Source organism: Acanthochromis polyacanthus, chromosome 22 (assembly GCF_021347895.1).
Source record: "Acanthochromis polyacanthus isolate Apoly-LR-REF ecotype Palm Island chromosome 22, KAUST_Apoly_ChrSc, whole genome shotgun sequence".
Lineage (NCBI taxonomy): Eukaryota > Metazoa > Chordata > Actinopteri > Pomacentridae > Acanthochromis > Acanthochromis polyacanthus.
In genome coordinates this window covers 25,037,602-25,050,798 of record NC_067134.1, presented here as the reverse complement: position 1 = coordinate 25,050,798, position 13,197 = coordinate 25,037,602, and the positions used below count along the sequence as shown (strand labels likewise).

Genomic DNA, 13,197 nt, shown 5'->3' with positions numbered 1-13,197 from the left:
ATGAAAGAAAACAAAAAAGCGAAAAAAAAACAATGAACGTACGACATAAACCCGACAAAAAATTACAAAGATGCCCCAAACGAGACCAAAAATGACAAAAGTGAGAAACAAAGCAACAAAAATAACGCAAAAAAACACAAACGACAGACAAAACAGCAAGTAAAGTAAAACACAAAATGACAAAAACATCAGACAAATGACACGAAACAAAACAGAAAGAGAAAAAAAGTTAGACCAAAAAGTTACAAAGCAACAAAAAAATGGACACAAACCAGACAAAATTGACAAAGAAGGAAACACAAACGAGAAACAAAATGACAAAAACACGAGAAAAACGACAAAAATCAGAAAAAAAGACAAAAAAAGACAAAAAAAAGGCAAAATATTACAAAAATGAGACACAAAGAGACAAAAGAACAATCGAGTATTTCACTTTATGATCAAAACAACCTGTCAGGATCTCAAAGTCGTTCCCCCTTTAAGGTCTGGGCAATTTCCGCCCGAAATTTCTACTGAGATTTACAGAAAGTAAATTGAATGCTGTTCTTGAACTGTTTGGAGTACATGCATGGTTGGGGTCTCATTTGAAAGCTGACAACCTGAATTTTCACCCAGTGCAGTCAGAATTACTCTAGGTGCTACTGGCACAGAGTTATGTATGTTGGAACACACTGAATTAGGATGAATTTTTTTTCTCGCCTACATTTTTTCCCTAATAAAACGCCTGAAAATCAGTGTGGCAGCACTGCAACAGCTTGAAAACACAATATTGCAAAAGCCTGGGGTCTTACATAGTTCAGGTCAAAATTTCAGAGCAATACTACAAGAAATGAGTGTTTCACACATGTATTTGTACTGATATGCTCCGCCCCTGTCAATGTTGGATACACTCTTTATACACTGTGCACACTCTCTACAGAATGGTATAAATTCCTTTTCACTCCATTTTCCACTTCATTTTCATTCCAAAAACTCATAAAGAACTCAAAAAATCACTTCAGATAGGCTTCAGTGTCGATCACACACACAGATTGAGAGGAATACAGAGAAACAGCAGGTGGAGCCCGGAGCTCACGAATGAAATATCATATAAAGCCGCTGGCAGAGGCGGGATTTATAGGCAAGCCATTCAGCAAGCTCATTGGCTACCAGGCCTGTCAATCTAACGTTTCCTCCGGCGTGATTTGCTGAGAAACAAGTCAATCAAGTGATGTAATCGATATCTGTCAGACTCGGCCATGGTTGGCTAAATCGCCGAAGTAGGCGGAAACGAGTCACCTGATTGGTTGAAGTTCGGTTTGAAGCGGTCGAGAAGCCTCCAGTATCCATTTTGAATCGCGAACAAAGAAAATAGGACCGTGTATGATAAAGTTATAATAGAAAGATGCAGTGAATATGAAACGCACAGCGCCACCACGCGCCGCGTGCACGCGCACGGAGCCGATCGTTTTCTGGATTTTTTACCTATTTCGAGACATGTTTTGGCCAAAGTATTATACTGGATTGTTTCCTCTGGATGGCTAAGCTTGGGTTCTGGCCGGTTTTTGTGGATTATCTTCTTTTATGACCAGAAACGAGCGTCCAAACTGCGTCGACAGGTGAGCTGTGCACGTTTACTTGACTTGTTGTTTGTTGGATAAATGTGTTTATATTACCCGCTGTGGTAATCACATCTGAAAGTGGTTTATACCGGCGGATTCATGAGAATCTCAGCTTTCTATGTGTGTATAGTGTTTGTATAATCGTGTTTGCAGTGTCCTTCTATTTTAAAAAAAGCGTATACCGATAAAAAAACGGCCCGCCCGCGGGCCGCCGTACTTTAAGTGTTTAAATTTAAGGATTTACTAATGCACAATCTGCAGTTCATGTCCTCTCTGTAATTTCTAAACTTCACAAAGTCGTCCTGCAGGCCAGATTGGACCGTCTGGAGGGCCGGTTTAGGACCGCAGGCCGCATGTTTGACTCCCCTGATCTAAAATGTTTCTAAAGTCAAACATGGCAGCGTATGAACGAGGTGGAAACATGCAGCCAGGTTGGATAGCTCCTCCACAGCGAGGCTTTCATGTGATTTATCTTGCCAGCAGTGGGGATGCAGCCTGCTTCATTCTGCCAAGTGTGCAGGTGTCTGACTGTGTGTGTGTGTGTGTGTGTGTGTGTGTGAGTGTTGGATTCACAGCTCATTCACTCTCAAACCTCTTACAGTGCATAACACGCAGCAGATCCCTCTTCAGCAGCTTTCTCTTCAGAGACTCTGACCGGCGTTTGTCGCAGAAAGGCCGGCTGAGACGCTCGGAGAGGCGAGGCGAGGTGTTTACGTATGAAATTAGCAGTCAAATGAGACCTGACGTGAGAATGAGAAGCTGTCAAACACAATGACACGGCTGCCACGATGAGGCAGGGGCGGCCGAACGAGCAGGGGATGGAGGGCAGGAGGACGACAAACAGCCCTAATTGAGACGGGGACACGATGGCAGATAGACGGAGGGGAAACACGTTGTGGATGTGTGCAGCTATGTGGTTTGATAAATGGACGCGTGGCGGCGTGACGCTCTCATTAGACGGCGCCGGCGAAGGAAATGACCACTTAATGAAAAGCAATAACCGCAAAGGAACGAGGGATGGAAATAAAACAACGGACGAGCTGGAGACGTCAATTAACAACAACAGAGGCTGAGTGTGTGTGTGTGTGAACAATAAGCCAGGAAGTGGAAAAGATGTTTATCATCCGCCTCTCACCTCCACCTCCCATGATTCAATATCCTCATGACGCCTGGCCACGCAAAGATTTGTCAGCTGTACTCAGAACGACAAAAACGGGGAGCAAAATGACACAAACAACAAAAATCAGACAAAATAACAACAAAAACAAGATAAACTATGACAAAAACGAGCCACAAAATGACAAAAGAACAATGACCAAACTAGCATTTTACTTTATGATGAAAATGACAAAAATCAGACAAGAAAAGACAAAATGTTACAAAAGCGAGACACAAAGACGCATCAACGTGAAACAAAACAAAAACAGAGACAAAAAATTAGACATAAAAGTTACAAAGCAACAAAAAACGGACAAACGAGACAAAAAAAATTACCCAAATGGCACAAATGAGACTAAAATGACAAAACAACAACGAACAAAAACAAGACAAAAAATAAAATAAGCACAAAACGACGCAAACGATACACAAAACAGCGAAGGAAGCAAAACACAAAATGACAAAAATAAGACAAAAAAACACAAGGAAGACAAAAACGAAACACAAGACGACAAAAACAAGACAAACCGCACAAAACAAACCAAGACAAAACATGAGAAAAAAGGAACAAAATGACACAAAAATTGACAAAAAAAAAACCAAAAGCTTGACAAAAAGGAAACACAAAATGACAGAAACATGAGGAAAAAATCTGACCAAAAAAGACAAAAATAACAAAAATGAGACACAAAGCGGCAAAAACATAAGACAAACCACAAAAAACAGACAAAGCGACAAAAATAAGACAAAAATAAGACAAAATATTTCAAATATGAGACAGAAAACGACAAATAAATGAGACAACGTGAAAAGACGAAAAATTAGACAAAAAGTTACAAAGCAACAAAAAATGGACACAAACAAGACAAAAAAAGAACAAAATGACAAAAATTGACAGAAAAACACAATCGGGACAAAAAGGACACAAAACGACAAAAACATGAGACAAACGACAAATATCAGTCGAAAAAAAGACAAAAAAACAACAAAAATGAGACACTAAATGGCAAAAACACAAGACAACAAAAATAAGACAAAACGATAAAAATAAGAAAAAAATTTTTTAAAAAATCTGACAGAAAAATGACACAAAGAGACAAATAAATGAGACAACACGAAAAGAAACAAAAAGACAAAAAAATTGACAAAAAAGTTACAAAGCAACAAAAAATGGACACAAACAAGACAAAAAAGTAACAAAATGACAAAAAAATACAAGCGAGACAAAAAGGAAAAAAAACAACAAAAACACGAGAAAAATGACAAAAATCTGACAAAAAATGAAACAAACAACAAAAACATGAGACAAACGACAAAAATCAGACAAAAACAAGAAAAATCAGACAAAAACAAGACACAAAAGAACCATGACCAGTCTGCTATTTGACTTTATGATCATGACACCTGGCCATGCAAAGGAGATTCGTCAGCTGTATTCAGAAGGAGAAGACGAGGAACTGAGGGGGCTTTCAGATGCAAAAGAAGGGAGAAAAGAAAAGACCGAGCGCCGGGAAAACAATCTGATTGCGGCGCTTGATGGATGCTTCTCGAGCTCTTTCTGTCTTCTTTATCTGCTTTCCTCTTCCTCTCCTTATCTCCTTCCCTGCCGTCTCTTTCTCCGAACTCGCTGACGGCATCAATCAAAGCAGAAGTCTCGGAGCGTAATGCAACGTTGCGCGCGCACGCCGCAGAAAAGGCGGTGATGAGCTACCCTCGAGGATGATTTATTCGCTCCCGACAACAATAACAACTTCCTTTTAATGTGTGGAGGGGCCGCTGATGATGATTTGCTTTTCGGGAGTTTATTTTTTACGGCTGACACAGGCGGGGAGCGGTGCTGATGAAGGCCGCCCCGCTGCGTCTGCTCATCACTCAATCAAACACAAAAGTAGCAACAAAATGAATCATGTATCGCTTCGTTTGGAACAAGTATAGAAAAATTGACCTTTTGAAGTGCCGTGTTTGAGTCTTGATGAGGACTTTGCATTGATCGCAAGCGTCGCCAGCCATAACCTTTAACTTTGCCAATCATCCACTCAAGAGTCTCCGCTTTTATGCCTCGTTTCAAGTGTTCCCATTGAAATGAGGCCAGAATCTTCCCAGCCAAAGATCTGACAAATAAAAAGCCTAATTTACGGAATGGAAAATTAAACTGGCGATTGTTAAATGAAACCAGACCCATGCCGACTAACGGAGTGCCAAGACAGATGACGGGTGCTGACAAGGGTTAAACTGAGGTGAGAAAGTCTGCCAGCGTATTAAAACGCTGATGGCAGCACTGCTTCTATCACATGAGCAAATCTTTCTGAAAGAACCCAAAGGAGTCGATGCAGCTTCATGGAATTCCAAAAACATTACAGACCCTTTGCAAGATGTATTGTTTTAAAATGCTTAAAGGGTCACTCCCACCATCAACAGTGGATTTTCTCCCTTACAGTTTGCCATTCACATAATTTTGGTTTCCAGATTTCTCCAAACACCTCGATAAAATGAAGGCTGAGGTGCTTAATAGTCCAGTTGAGCCACAGTGGTATGTCTGCGCAAAAGGCTAAAAACAGCGCATTTACAGGCTCACCATTAAAAGGCAAACATGTTGATGCTAAGCAGCTGTAATGTTTACCATATTTACAACGGTATTTTAGTATTCGTTAGCTTGTGTCGGACCCAAACTACACCGGAGGATGATGGGATTATCTTTAGAAGAGCAGATATCTGGTGGTAAAATACCCATAGATGGATGGATGGATGGATGGATGGATGGATGGATGGATGGATGGATGGATGGATGGATGGATGGATGGATGGAGAGATAGATGGATCGATAGATGACAGATGGATAGATGGATGGATGAATGGATGGATGGATGAATGGATGGATGGACAGATGGATGGATGGACAGATAGATGGATAGATGATGGATGGATGGATGGATGGATAGATGATAGATGGATGGGTGGATGGATGATGGAAGGATGGATGGATGGATGGAGAGATAGATAGATGGATCGATAGATGACAGATGGATAGATGGATGGATGGATAGATAGATGGAGAGATGGATAGATGGATGGATGGATGGATGGATGGATGGAGGCAACTAGGTATTTTAGTCTCATCGAACATTAACTCAAGCAGCAGACGGTCCAAACTTGTTTTTCCAAGGAAACTATTCAGACTGAAGTCAGTGCATTGTCCATAGTAAACACAGCTTTAATTTCTTTCAGAAATGGGGCAGCTATCGGACTGTCTGGCACAAAACCTGAATGAAAAACATCTGAATCCGTTTGGCTAAATACCACCAGAGATACCTGAGAAATCTGTTTGTTGGTTTGGGTGATCTGCGTCTTTAATCGTGTCTTTTCCTGCCATTACTATGGAAAAGTTTTGCTTCTTCTATTACCATACAAGCATTTGTGGGATCAAGCTATCAGGCAGCTCTTCCTTCCAAAACAGAGCACATTAACATTGAAAAACGCCGAGAAAAGAAACTTGGGAAACGCTTAGCTTTTAAAAACACACGGCGGTTTGAAATTCTGCTTTTCAAAAGCAGTACCAACACGCTCTCTTGGAGGACCCTCTGCCCCGGCATGAAGAATAAAACAAACCCTGCACGCTTCACAGTGTGTTTACATAACACGCAGCATTTCTGCCCGTCCTTCCTGACTGCGATTAGCATTCAAGGAAACAAATCGCCCTATTTCTCCTGCTGCTTCCGTGGGGGGATATTGATATGGACCTGGGGAGGCTGCATGTCAACTACTGCTGAATAATGGGACCCCTTTGCCTCATTTCCATAACGTGCACTCACAAACACACACACACACACACACACACACCGACGCCCATGCCAAATACAAATAGCTGAGCCCTTTATATCGTCACGTTATGATCTGCTGTAAATCATGACACAGTGTGCAACGTGACCAGACTGTTTGGGAGGACTGTGCAGACCCAAAGCGATTACCATGACATACATGAAAGCCATATATAATAGCACGCGAGAAGCATGGAGAGATAAGCATTGTGTGTATTCTTGCCAATGTGCACTGCCCCGAGCGCAGAGTTAGAAAATGTTGCAATATATGTGGCCTGGGGCAGACAAAGCATTTTAAATGAAAAGAAAGGCAAGCATGCATCCGCCCACAAATATTCTACATTACATCAACACATCATTATTATTTGAATTGATTCATGTTTTATTATACTTTCCTCAGATTATGTCATCTCTCTACTTTGACCTAGCACAGGGGTGTCAAACATGCGGCCCGTGGACCAAAACAGGCCCTCCAGGGGGTCAAATACAGCCCATAGGACGACTTTGTAAAGGGTAAAAATTCCACAGAAGACATAAATTTAAAATTATTTCTAAATCTTGACAAGTTGTTCTGATCATAAAGTAAAACACTGGATTGTTTGTTGTTCTTGTATCTCATTTTTGTGATATTTTGTCATATTTTTTGCCATTTTTTTACCCGATTCTTGTCATTTGTCTTTGCGTTTTTGTCGTTCTGTTTCTCGTTTTAGTCATTTTGTTTCTTTTTTTTGTCATTTTTTGTCTCCATTCTCAACACTCTCCCACAGCAGGGCAATCCAACCTGCTGCATCCCTAAAAAAAACTCCCTAAAAAGCGGTTTTCACGCTGTGGCTCGCAGTTCATATGCAAAGAACATCCGCCAATGCATCGATATGGGGATTTTGTTCCTCTATATAATGGGTGTGAGCGTCAGCCCCAGAAATCCAGTCAAGCTCCAGTATTCAGAGAATGTTGAGGAGGGGGTGGTAGTGGATCAGTGGTTCAGAAGGTCAGGGGTTCAAGCACCAGCACTGCCACTGCTGGGCCCTTGAGCAAGGCCCTGAACCCTATCTGCTGGAGGGGCGGCTGACCCTGTGCTCTGACCCCGGCTTTCTAACAAGCTGGGATATGCAAAAACAGAATTCCCCCTGACCAGATCAATATTTTTCAGAATGAAGATGCAGCAAGTATGTTCGTGTGTTCATATCAAAGCAGGTTTGGTTGGAACATTTATACTAAAATGCCATGAACCTACAGTTAAAAACTTACAAAATCACTTTCAACTAAGTTCCCCATTACAAAAAAGCCTCTCAAGGAAGTGTGTCAGTTCCAAATCACATGACCTACTCCGCATTTTGTGTATCAGTTTTGTCATTTCTTGTCTCGTTTTTGTCTTTATCTGTCTCGGTTTTGTTGTTTTCTGTCCTTTTTTTGTCATTTTGTGTCTTGATTTTGTCGTTTCTGTCTCGTTTTTGTCCTCGACTATGACCATTTGTGTCTTGTTGTTTCCGTTTTGTGCCTCGGTTTTGTAACTTTCGGGCTCGTTTTTGCCATTTCGTGTCTCATTTTTGTTGTTTTGTGACTCGTTTTAGTCAATTTGTGTCTCATTTTTGTCATTTTGTGCCTTGTTCTTGTCATTTTCTGTCTTGATGCCATTTTGTGCCTCATTTTTGTCATTTTCTGTCTTGGTTTTTTCATTTTCTGTCTCGATTTTGTCATTTTGTGTCTCATTTTTGTCATTTTCTGTCTCATGTTAGTCAATTCATGTCTCATTTTTGCTGTTTTGTGTCTCGTTTTAGTCAATTCATGTCTCATTTTTGTCGTTTTCTGTCTCGTTTTAGTCAATTCATGTCTCATTTTTGTCGTTTTGTGTCTCGTTTTAGTCAATTCATGTCTCATTTTTGTCGTTTTGTGTCTCGTTTTAGTCAATTCATGTCTTATTTTTGTCATTTTGTGCCTTGTTTTTGTCATTTTCTGTCTTGATGCCATTTTGTGCCTCAATTTTGTCATTTTCTGTCTCGATTTTGTCATTTGCTGTCTCGTTTATCTCATTTGCTGTCTCAGTTTTATTGTTTTGTGTCCCGTTTTAGTCAAAAATGTCAACTATGACACAAAAACCCCACATTTACATATCAACCCAACCTGCCTGAAACACGACCAGCTTGTGCTGTTTCAGACAGGTTGGGTTGATATGTAAACAGGATTCTTTTAGCGTGATCGGTAAATTCACACCTTACTAGGATTACTACTCCTGAAACTTCCTTCACACAAGCTGCGCCTTAACTGCGATGCATGCATACATCACAGTTATTATTGTTGAATTCATAGCAGCCAGGAGATGAAATTACCCAGCTGCTGTACACAGTAGATGATGTTTACATGTTGCAACTCACAGATGGACCAGTTGAGTGATTTTAATAATTTATGCACTTGCTAGGAATTAATTAGCGGAATGCAGCACGTCTTGAAGGGAAGACGATAGCATGAGGAGCGTGAACACACGCAGACACACTCTTCAGGATGCCACTAAGAGAAAACACAACACATATATGACTTCACAGTTAGAGGATGAACAGTGCCACCTTGCTTTAGTGGGACGCTACTGCATGCTAGTAGCACTCAAGCCTCTAACCTTTTCATAAGCATCACACACACACACACACACACACACACACAACCTCACAAACAAACATGCACACTTCCCCATTCCATCCGCTGCTACTAATCAACCCATTTTTCTTCCCCTCTCTCATCGCTGTCTAGCACTGCCGTGTGTGTTTCCGCATGTGGCATGTGTGTGTGTGTGTGTGGTAGCAGGTCTATTGAGATGCCTTTGTGCCGCTGTCATTTATCTTACGACTGCCCCCTCTTCTCTGTTTTCTCTCTCTCACGCTATTCTTCATTCTTTCTTTGAACGGGAGATGCATAATTCAGAAGGAGCACGCTGCATCCTGACAGTAGTGTGGTAACCCAATCATCTCTCACACACACACACACACACACACACACTTTCATCACTAAAGTACAGGTTTATCAAGACTATTTTAGACATGTGCTATTTAAGTGCTAAAATCTGCCTCACACAGAATAAACCTCCCACTCTCGGTGTCTTGACTTGACTGCAGAAAATGAACGTTTGTGATCACGCCGTTTCGGTCAAAACCAAACACCATATTCCTCCATATGGCTCCTTACAGTGCGTTTGTGCATCTGGTGTTGTGTCTCATTCTTTGAATTTCAAGCAGCTGAGGTATGAACATACCTAAAAGTGGAGCAGCAGCAGCACTTTCCCCTCCATGTATGAATTAGACGCCACTGAACAAAGACCAGAACAGGAAGTGTGGAGAACGGGTTTCTCCACGGTTGTAAAAGCGTGACGAATGTTGACGGCGTGCAGGTACATACGGGTGAAACGTCTCACCCCGGCCGAGCAGAAATATGCCTCTTGATATCCATGACATCATGTTAGGAATGGCAATCAATCAGAAGCGCGGCACAGCGACGGTCATTCGGTCCCTTTAAATCTACTAGCAGCTAATTGTAATTGCTGAGAGTTTTAGGGATTAAAAGCAGTGATGTTGCTGGTTGTTTAATCTCAGATACATTTACTGCTGCTGGCATCAATCTGTTGTGTTCAGTTCATTGCAGAAGTCAGATTAATTAGATGCACACAGAGCTTTAGGGGAAGGAGCGTGGATGCATTATGAGACATGGCGGGTCATGGGGGAAATACTGAGTTGCAAACCTCAATACATCCTGAGCATGAAGCCCAATGTTCATGCAGAAACTTTCCATTTTAACCTTTATGTTGATAATACACACATGTACCGCAGTTTAAAAGTTTGGAGTCACTTAGAAATGTCCTTATATTTGAACGAAAAGCATTAAATCAATCAGAAATCCAGTGTAGACATTGTTAATGTGGTAAATGACTGTTCAAGCTGGAAATGTTTAATGGAGTATCTCCATAGGGGTACAGAGGAACATTTCCAGCAACCATCACTCCTGTGTTCTAATGCTACATTGTGTTAGCTAATCGGCTCATTGATGATTAAAAACCCTTGTGCAGTTATGCTAGCACATGAAATTGTCTACGTGACGTAAAACTTTTGAACAGTAGTGTTTTATTTTCTTCCGTAACTGCAGGAAAACACTGATGCTTTAGGTGCCTGACATTATATTGCTTTCCATGTGCCTAAAAGGAGTTAAATTCACTTGTATTTGGGAGATTCAACTGAATAAGCATGATTCACGGAGGCTCCAACCGACAACCAACAAAGGATCTGCCGCAAGAGTCCCGGCGCCTGAGCTGTTTTGGTGACCCGAGGAAGCCTTACGTAACATTAGGCAGGTACAAAACACACATGACATGATCTCAGTGTCTCCAATGGTGGCAGTACAGCAGCAGGTTTCACAATAAGATGATGCTGTGGCCAGGGGTGAAAGTAGTTTTAAATTCTTGCAGGAACTTTTAGTAATAGTTCCGGACCGTTCCGGCTTACTTTCACCCCATTCCGTCGATGCTAACCATTGTAAATCCTGTTGAAAGATTTTCAGCCAATCACAAGAATGTGTGGAATTTCAGGTGTAATTTATTCCTCGCCCCAGTGCAATAAATCAAGCGCACCTATTTGCTATTGGCTGCTACTGGCCATAACAATCACTGTGTTATGGAAGTAGACACACATGCGCACTCACGTACTGCTGAGTGAACTCCGGTCGATATCTATGGATAGCAGGCAGGCCGGGCAGCGTACCCATAGATACCGGTGGAAGAGCGGCGTACCACCACCAGATCTTTTGCCGGACCGTTCTGGCTTACTTTCACCCCTGGCTGTGGCCCTAAAATGACATTCAACCACCAAGAGCTACCACAGCTGAAACAGTCAAAACTGAAATATCTGAATGTAAAATTGGTATATTTTCCGAGTAATTCACAGGATTACATAAGCACATTACCAAACAAGTGATATGTGTCCTAAACATCGCATACGGCTGTTCTTTCAGTGTTTGGAGTGTAGGTTTTCCTTTGACTAAATCCCAGCATTACACAGGGATGCACCTACACAGAGCAGAGATACACTTATGCACTCGAACGTATACCGAAAACCAGTTCAAGAGCTCATTGTATACACTCAAAGTACACACACACACACACACACACACACACACACATTTCCAGGGCACCGAAGGAGCCATCGGAGGAATGTTTGGTCTGTGTTATTTAAACAAGTAGAAAATTGGTTGCATCACCGGTGAGAGCGGGGCTAATCCCGAATCTATACAGCGCACGTACCAGATGTGGAGGATTGCCTCTCAGAAGCACACACACACCTGGCTGTGAGCCTTCACACACACACACTACACAGTCAGTGTGTAAGATTAGAGAAGCAGCCACAAAAAAAAGACACAAAAGAGGCTAAAGAGACGCTCCCACTCAGGAACTGAATCACATAATCGAAGCTGTCAGAGCAACCTTAAAATAATGAATCATATACACACACAGAGGCATCGCTGCTTTAACTCCTAAATGTTTCTTTCTTTCCGTTTGAAGGGATGCCAGAGGATCCGAATGGCAGCTAGTACTTTCACATTGAACAAAATGCCTCTTTGATGCTTCTGACAGACTCATCTAACGCGGCAAAGTAAATTTCTCCGTCTGCCGTCTGAATTCATGCAAATTTTGCAAATCATGACCCAGTTCCCACATTCATCTCGCAATGTGTGCAAAACAGAAGACCGGAACAACAGAAACCCCTGTCCAGTGTTTCCACTCAGCTGCAATTTCAGAGGCGATAGTTTATGGTGGTGCCGGGTACGGTATTTTCTAAGCTCTGTCTCGAATTTTTTCCAACCTCAAAATCAAAATGTGGAGCCAGACATTAAACTATTTCACACAGGAGGAAAAGCGCCTTTTTAATTTACTTCCTGACACAACACATCCTGACAGGCTTTCTCTCTGCAGAAATTACACTCAGCACAATGGGACTCTACGGAAAATATTGTTGGAAATCTGCTACTGAAAGCCGGAATGAAGGTTAGGCGGCATTTTCCAGCTGAGCCACTTCAAGCTGCTCTGCTTTAAAGGTCGACAGGTTCTTTAGTCAAAGTGTAAAACTCTTTCTAATGCAGAAAAGAATTTTTAAAAAGTGTCATTTTTCAACTATTATGTTCAGATTTATACAGTGCAACGTATACAGTGGGAATAGTCGACTATCCAATCAAAGAAAAAGAAACCAAGCAAAAAATCATCAATGTAATGAAACTATTAGTGTCTGGATCCTGGATCATAGCACATGCTGAAACATACACCGATCAGTCGAAATCCACAGGTGGCAGGTGAAGTGAAGAACACTGATGGTCTCATTAAAGTGGCACCTGTCAATCAGCGGGTTATACTAGGCAGCAAGTGAACAGTCAGTTCTTGAAGTTGAGGTGTTGGAAGCAGGAAAAACGGGCAGCCTAAGAACCCGAGTGGCTCTGACGAGAACCAAACCGTGATGGTGAGATGACAGCAAGTTCCCAGGAAGCAGCGGTTAATAATAATGTTCAGCTGGGAAACCTTGGGTCCTGCATTTATGTGGATGTTATGCACTATTGGCACGGGATTAATATCATCTCTGGATAAGCACAGTCTGTATCTT

General features: G+C 41.7%; 1 protein-coding gene across 1 annotated transcript in view; it reads right to left on the bottom strand.

Annotated features, from left to right (window-relative positions):
• pard3ba (par-3 family cell polarity regulator beta a) overlaps positions 1-13,197 on the bottom strand; it is a 261,589-nt gene that overhangs the window by 214,544 nt on the left and 33,848 nt on the right.